The sequence below is a fragment of the Protopterus annectens genome, chromosome 2.part1 (genome assembly GCF_019279795.1).
Source record: "Protopterus annectens isolate FY-2018-M chromosome 2.part1, PAN1.0, whole genome shotgun sequence".
In the NCBI taxonomy this organism is placed as follows: Eukaryota; Metazoa; Chordata; order Ceratodontiformes; family Protopteridae; genus Protopterus; species Protopterus annectens.
The window spans coordinates 1711905184-1711913333 of NC_056729.1; the positions used below are offsets into that span (position 1 = coordinate 1711905184).

The window sequence follows — 8150 nt, forward strand, 5'->3', positions numbered from 1 at the left end:
GGTGAGCAGGGTCAGGCAGAGACCCCATGACAGAAGTCCTCAAGGGAGCACTAGGCAGAGGGCTGTGGAGTCTGGAGAGCCACTCCCTGGGTGAACAGGGTCAGGTGGAGGCCCCCACAATGGACATTCTTAAGGGAGTGAGCGGTGGGCATCTGTGGGGCCTGGAGAGCTCCTGCCAGGCAGGGGGAAGGCATCTAACCTCATCCAATACACGCCTGCATCCCCAAAAAAATCACAAAGTCCCCGGAGGTGCTCTGGATGGGAGAGCAGGGGCACACGGAAGCATTGATAAGGGTGGACCTTCCCTATGGGGGCTGAGGGGTGTTCTGCAAGGCCAGCTGTGATTGGAGGGAAGTGCCTCTGAAAGGGTCTGAGGGCACGGGGACACAGCACAATTTAGCAGCCTTCAGGGGATATGCGGGAGACAGAGACCATGGATCTCTGGACTGGAAAGGAGGGGGACGTGTAAGTCCCGATGAGAGCGGGCCTGCCCCCTTGGCGGGTGAGGGGAGGTCCACGAGGCTGGCAGGGATCAGACCAAGGCTCCCTGGAGAGGCTCCAAGGCCACACGTGACACGGCATGGTTTGGCAGCCTGCAGGGGACATGGAGGTGGCAGGACCCCTGAGGTGATTTGGGGACAGTGACCAGGAAAGTTGGCTGACAGTGTGGGCATGCCAAGGGCCACCCCCAGGAGCCAGGTTTGTGATCCCGTCCTCCCAGGCCCCAGTGGTGTGGAGATATGGCCACCGTGGTGTCTCAAACCTGGGTCTGGCTGGGGGAGTCAGCTGACAATATGAGCGTGCTGGGGGTTACCCCTGGAAGCCAGATCTGCGATCCTGTTCTCCCAGCACCCAAGGGTGCAGAGATATGGCTGTGGTGACATCTCACACCCAGGACCATCCGCAGGTACTGGGTCAGCCTCCAGTCCTTCACCCGGCACTGCGGGGATGCGGCCCTGTGATCGGCACCACTCAGGAGGCAAGGGGGCACTTGCCAGAAGGCTTGAAGTGAAGCACATTTGTCAGTGCCTGGCACCACCGAGGAGAAAGACAAAGGCGTGAGACAAAATGGGATGAGATGCTGGGCCTCAGAGCTATATCCTGTGCAAGTTTGAAAGCCCTAGATGGAGGGCAAAGGGGAGAACCACATCACGGAATTCTGGATGAGGGTCTGGCTGAGGCCTTGCAGCCCAGTAGAGTTCCACGAGGCTGGGAAGGATTAGAGGGAAGCTCCCCTGAGAGGCTCAAGGGCAGGGTTGACACATTATTATTTGGCAGCCTCCAGGAATTATGTAACCCAGGAAAAGAGCTCTCCCATCTGGGAAGAAGTGGAAGCCATGAGGGGGTCCCTACTGATGGAAGTCCATAAGGGAGAGAGAGGTGGAAAATGGCTGGGCTGGGAGAACTGCCACCTGGGTGGAGGGGGTCCAGACCATGACCCCCTCCACAATGGAAGTCCGGAAGGGGGAGAGAGGTGGAAAGTGACCGGGCAGGGAACACTCCTACCTGTGTGTGAGGGTCTGGATCGTGCTCCCCAGTGGGACGGAAGTCCTCAAGGGAGCGTCTGGTGGAAGGCTGCAGTGCCAGGAGTGCTCCTGTCTGTGTGAGCGGGGTCAGGAGGAGCCCCCCATGACGGAAGTCCAAAAGGGAGCATCTGGCAGATGGCTGCGGGCCTGGAGAGCTCCTGCCAGGCAGGAGAAAGGCGTACGACCTTGCTTTGTAACCAACAGCATCCCCAAAATGTCTCAAAGTCCCCAGAATGGCTCAGGACCAGAAAGGAGGGGGGCTCGGAAGTCCGGATGAGAGCAGGCCTGCCCCTTGGCAGCTGAGGAAAGTTCCACAGGGCCATCCGAGATTAAAGGGAGGTCCCCTGAGAGGCTCCGAGGGCACGGGGACACAGCACGGCTTGGCAGCCTGCAGGGGATATGTGGGAGATGGGGACCATGGTGCTCTGGACCAGAAAGGAGGGGGACGTGGAAGTCCTGATGAGAGTGGGCCTGCTCCTCAGTGTCCGAGGGGAGTCCTGCATGGCCTGCCAGGATCAGAGGGAGGTCACCCTGAGAGGCTCCGAGGGCACGCAGACAGGGCACGGTTTGGCAGCCTGCAGGGGATATGCGAGAGAAGGGGATCTTAGTGCTCTGGACCTGAAAGTAGGGGGATGTGGAAGTCCTAATGAGAGTGGGCCTGCCCCTTGGCAGCTGAGGGGAGTTTTGCGAGGCTGGCCAGGATCAGAGGGAGGTCCCCCTGAGAGGCTCCAAGGGCATGGGACATGGCATGGCTTGGCAGCCTCCAGGAGATATGTAACCCGGGAAAAGAGCCCTCCCGCCTTGGTAAAAGTGGAAGCCCGAAGGGGGTCCCCTCACCCTGGAAGTCCAGAAGGGGGGAGACCTGGAAAGTGGCCATGGAGGGAGCACTCCTGCCTGGGTGAGAGGGTCCAGATCGTCCCCCCTCCTCCAGGTGGAAGTCCTTAAGGGAGACACTGGTATAAGGCTGTGTGGCCAGGAGAGCTCCTGCCCATGTGAGAGGGGACTAGTGGAGCCCCCGCCTTGGAAGTCCTCAAGGGAGCAACCGATGGGAGTCTGCAGGACCCAGAGAGCTCCTGCCAGGCAGGGGGAAGGTGTCTGACCTCACACCGTACCTGATGGTGTCCACAAAATATCACTAAGTCCCCAGAACCCCTCTGGACGGGAAAGCAGGGGGAACACAGAAGCCCTGATGGGAGCGTACCTGTCCTGCGTCGGCCGAGGAGAGTTCTGCGGGGCCGGTAGGGATTGGAGGGAGGTGCTCCTGAGAGGCTCTGAGGGCATGGGGTCAAGGCAGAGTTTGGCAGCCTGCAGAGGATATGCAGGAGCCGGGGACCGTGGTGCTCTGGACCAGAAAGGAGAGGGACATGAAAGTCCCAATGAGAGCGGCCCTGCCTCTTGGCGGCTGAAGGGAGTTCCATGGGGCCAGCTGGGATTCAGAGGGAGGTCTTCTTGAGAGGATCTGAGGGCACGGGAACAGGGCACAGCTTGGCAGCCTCCAGGAGATATGTAACCCGGGACATGACACAGTTTAGCAGTCTGCAGGGACGTGAGGTGGCAGGGTCCTCGAGGTGAGCCTTGGGCCATGGCCGGGTAAAGAGATCTCACTGCAGGGTCGAAGGGGAGGGTTGCTGTGGTAGGCCCTGATGGAAGTCCTTAAGGCAGCTTCATGTGGAGGGCTGCAGAGTCCGGAGAGCTCCTTGCCAGGCAGAGGCATCCAACCCTGCCATGTTCTCAAAGGCATTCTCAAAAAATCTCAAAGTCCCCCGGAACCCCTCTGGATCAGAAAGGAGGTGGACTCAGAAATCCATATGAGAGCAATCTGCTCCTCTGTGGCCAAGGGGAGTTCTGCGTGGGTGGTCACACCCTGCAGGTCCGCTCCCCAGATTGCCAGGCAGGCAAACATGATCCAGCATGATTTGGCAACCTCCAGGAGTTAAGGGATGATGGGGTCTCTCATCAGAGTGTGAGTCCAGGTCCCAGGCCAGGGGGCGAACTTCCTGCCAGGTGTCTGCATGGGGTCAAGGTGCCCTCACAGGCCTCTTCCTCCTGGCCAGAAGTCTGTATGAGAGTGGATCTGCCCCTCAGCAGCTGAAGGGAGTTCGGCTGGGCTGGTCGCACCCTGCAGGTTTGCTCCCCCGATCATCCGGTGGGCACACGTGATCCGGCATGATTTGGCAGCTTCCAGGAGTTAAGGGACAACTGGGCGCCCCTTAAGAGTCAGGGTCCCTGCCCCAGGTGATGTCCTTCCAGGTGTCTGTGTGAGGTAGAGTTTCCCTCTCTCGGGCCTCTTCCTCCCAGCTGGAAGTCTGTATGAGAGTGGATCTGGCCCTCAGCAGCAGGTACGCCCTCCCCAGAAGGGCCGGTGGTCATACATGATCTGGCATGATTTGGCAGCCTTTGGGAGTTGAGGGACAATGGGGCGTCCCATCAGAATGTGCGAGTCCGAGGGCCCCAGTCTGGATCCCAGCCCCGAGAGAGGGAAGACAGGGTATCCCATCAGAGTCCGGATCCCAGCCCTGTGTGACATCCCACCAGGTGTCTGCATGGGATCGAGCTGCCTTTACCCACCATTGATCGATCGGGCCAACCGACTCCCACTAGTGGAGGGCCCCTGCGGCATGGCTTTGTTTGGTCATGGCAAGAGCAAGGTGCTGGTGGGGGTGCAGAGTGTTCCATGCCTCTCAGGGAGGAAGTCAAGGTGAGACCAGTGAGCTTGGGCCAAGATGAAGGAGTCCTGTGACATGGCCACCATCCCCTGGCATCCGTGAGCAGCCGAAGTGTGGGGGGCTCTCTCCCACTTCTCTGTGGCTCTGAGCACTGAAGCACACCACGACGGCCCATGATCCTCCAGGGTCACAGTTGCCAGTCCATGACCAGCACCCGGGTTGCCTCTTCCGCAGGGAGAGGGACCCCCTCCTGTTGGCAGAGGTGCAGGCTCTCATTCCTCCTCTCTGCCCACCCATCGAGGTGCTTCTATCTGGTTGATCATGCCAGTAGCATATGCTTGTCTCAAAGATTAAGCCATGCAAGTCTCAGTGCACACAGACGTTACAGTGAAACTGCTAATGGCTCATTAAATCAGTTACGGTTCCTTTGATCACTCCACTGTTACTTGGATAAATGTGGTAATTCTAGAGCTAATACATGCTGATGAGCACTGATATCTGGGGATGCATGCATTTATCAGACCAAAACCAATCTGGGTCTCGGTCCAGAAGCTTTGATGACTCTAGATAAACTCGGGCCGATCACGTGCCCATGTGGTGGCGACGCAACATTTGAATGTTTGCCCTATCAACTTTCGATGGTACTATCTGTGCCTACCATGGTGACCATGGTGACCACACTTAACAGGGAATCAGGGTTCAATTCCAGAGTGGGAGCCTGAAAAATGGATACCACATCCAAAGAAGGCAGCAGGCACATAAATTACCCACTCCCAACTTGGGGAGGTAGTGATGAAAAATAACAATACAGGACTCTTTCGAGGCCCAGTAATTGGAATGAGTATACTTTAAATCCTTTAACGAGGATCTATTAGCAGGCAAGTCTGGTGCCAGCAGCTGCGGTAATTCCAGCTCCAATAGTGTATATTAAAGTTGCTGCAGTTAAAAAGTTTGTAGTTGGATCTTGGGATCGGGCTGGTGGTCCAACGCGAGATGAGTTACCGCTTGTCCCAGCCCCTGCCTCTTGGCACTCCCTCTATTCTCTTAACTGAGTGTCCTGGGGGTCCAAAGCGTTTACTTTTAAAAAATTAGAGTGTTCAAAGCAGGCCGGTCACCTGAATACTTCAGCTAGGAATAATGGAATAGGACTCCCATTCTATTTTGTTGGTTTTCGGAACTGGGGCCATGATTTAGAGGGACGGCCAGGGGCATTCATATTGTGCCACTAGAGGTGAACTTCTTGGACCAGCATTTGCCAATATTGTTTTCATTAATCAAGAATGAAAGTCAGAGGTTTGAAGGTGATCAGATACCATCGTAGTTCTGACCATAAACGATGCTGACCAGTGATCTGGTGGTGTTATTCCCATGACCTGCTGGGGAGCTTCCGTGAAACCAAAGTCTTTGGATTCTGGGGGGGATTATGGTTGCAAAGCTGAAACTTAAAGGAACTGATGGAAAGGCACCATCAGGAGTGGAGCTTGTGGCTTAATTTGACTCAACATGAGAAACCTCACCCGGCCCTGACACGGAAAGGATTGACAGATTTATAGTTCTCTCTCGATTTTGTGGGTGGTGGTGCATGGCCATTCTTAGTTGGTGGAGCGATTTGTCTGGTTAATTCCGGTAACAAATGAGACTCTGCCATGCTAACTAGTTATGTGGCCCAGTGCGGTCATCTACAACTTCTTAGAGGGACAAGTGGCTTTTTTCAGCCACACAAGATTGAGAAATAACAGGTCTGTGATGCCCTTAGATGTCCGAGGCTGCATGTGTGCTACACTGAATGGATCAGCATGTGTCTACCCTTGGCCAACAGGTCCGGGTAATCCGCTGAACCCCATTCATGATAGGGACTGGAGATTACAATTATTCCCCATGAACAAGGAATTCCCAGTAAGTGCGGGTCATAAGCTTGCATTGATTAAGTCCCTGCCCTTTGTACACACCGCCCATCACTACTAATGATTGAATGGTTTATAGGTCACGGCCGGAGGTGCACCGAGAAGACGATAAAACTTGACTATCTAGAGGATGTAAAAGTCATAACAAGGTTTCTGTAGATGAACCTGCAGAAGGATCATTAATGCTGAGGGTCCCAGGATGGCACCATCCTCGGGTATAAGGGCCTCTCCTCGCTCCACTGCCCTGACCCTTTACTACTTTCTCTCTGTCTCTCTCTGACTCCTATTTCTCCATGTGCCCTAGTGGAGGCCAGCAGGACTGAGCCAGAAGGAGGGAGGGGAGGGAGTGAGAGGATGGGTGGTGTCTGTCCCCCCTCACCTCCCAACAGCAGAAGGGAGGGGGTCCCGTCCATGCAGTGGGAGGTGCGGGTGCTCCTCTCCTACCCTGAAGGATTGATTGCAGAGGGTGCACCCGGCCCAGCTGTGCGGTCCACCACACGCCCCAGAGGTGGCTGGCTCCCTGTGCGGTATGGGGAGGGAGAGGGTGCCATCCCAACGGGGGGGCAGTGGCCTCCCCTCTGGCCATGTGGGGCCACCCCTTGGGGTGGCACAATGGAGTACTCTCCCCTCAATGTCAGTCATGGGTACCTGTGGAGGATGCCCCACTCCACATGGAGCATCAGTTCAAAGACCCAGAAGGTTGGCGGTGTGGCAACACACTGGCTGCGCAAGACTCCCTGCCATCCTGCAGTGCAGGGCCAGTAACCCCGGTCAGGGTGCGCGTGTCAGCACCTGTGAAACCTTGCGTGCTCATCTCAAGGTGTGATGCCGTACTGGCAGCGGTGCCCCCAGCAAATGAAAACTGTATGACTCTAAGCGGTGGATCACACGGCTTATGCGTCAATGAAGAACGCAGCTAGCTGTGAGAACTAATGTGAATTGCAGGACACATTGATCATCGACACTTAGAATGCACTTTGCGGCCCTGGGTTATTCCCAGGATTAAGCCTGTCTGAGGGTCACCGTGCCTTCTATCACTCCTGGGGGTGTCAAGCCCCCATCGAGGGTGTGGCTGGGGAGTCAAGGTAGCCTGCCGTGGTCCCCACTGTCCCCCAAGGGAGATGGACAGATGGAGGAGAGCAGTTCCCCCACCGCCCCAAGCTAGGAAGCCTATCTGGGGATGTGAGGGAGCAGGCACATATCTGGCCCCCCCGGAGGCTGTCAGTGGTACCACCACCAAGCTGACCTCCTGGGGCAGAGCCCGATGCCCGCCCAGTTCCCATGCACCAGGGCCATGTCGGCTGTCCTCCTCAGTCACCAGAGTCCAGCGGTAGGGAGTGGGTGCGTGGGAGGCAGGGGAGGAAGGGTAGTCCATCCCCCTGAGGCCCCCGCCATCCTGCCCCCCCACGACCATGCTAGGAACGCGACTTCAGATCAGACATGGTGACCCGCCAAATTTAAGCATATTACTAGGCAAAGGAAAAGAAACTAACCAGGATTCCCTCAGTAATGGTGAGTGAAGAGGGAAGACCCTAGTGCCAATTCCCCAGCCGAGTGATGGGTGCAGAAAAATGTGGGGTACGGAAGTCCATTTACCCAGTGCCACCCAGGGGGCCCAAGTCCTTGTGATCAAGGTTCAGCCTGCAGATGGTGTGAGGCCAGTGGCGGCCTCGGCATGTCAGGATCAGGTCTTCCTGGAGTCGGGTTGTTTGTGAATGCAGCCCAGAGTGGGTGCTAAACTCCATCTAAGGCTAAACACTGGCATGAGGCAGATAGCGGACAAGTACTGGAAATTTGAAAAGAACTTTGAAGAGAGAGTTCAAGAGGGCGTGAAACCATTCAGAGGTAAACAGGTGGGGTCCGCATGGTCCACCCAGAGATTCAACTCAGCGGCCACACCGGCCGCCCAGGGGAGGCGGCTCCCCCTCCCCCTCCAGGGGGGTGGGGGACCATCCCTGGGTGTGCCAGTCGCCATCAGGTGCACTTCCTCCATGGCGGTGCACCACAACCAGCTCTGGGTTGGCCACATGGAAGGTGGTTCCCCTCCCCGGAGG

The 8150-nt window shown here is 56.7% G+C and overlaps 2 non-coding genes across 2 annotated transcripts in view; both read left to right on the plus strand.

The window, feature by feature from the left end:
* Window positions 1-6964: 6964 nt before the first annotated feature.
* On the plus strand, window positions 6965-7118 carry LOC122795089. The gene has a single exon (XR_006363732.1). It is a non-coding gene; the product is annotated as a 5.8S ribosomal RNA (ribosomal RNA).
* A 402-nt stretch (window positions 7119-7520) lies between these two features.
* Window positions 7521-8150, plus strand: part of LOC122795235 — a 3737-nt gene continuing 3107 nt past the window's right edge. The window contains exon 1 of the ribosomal RNA XR_006363820.1: window positions 7521-8150. This exon is cut by the window's right edge and continues 3107 nt beyond it. This is a non-coding gene — a ribosomal RNA (28S ribosomal RNA).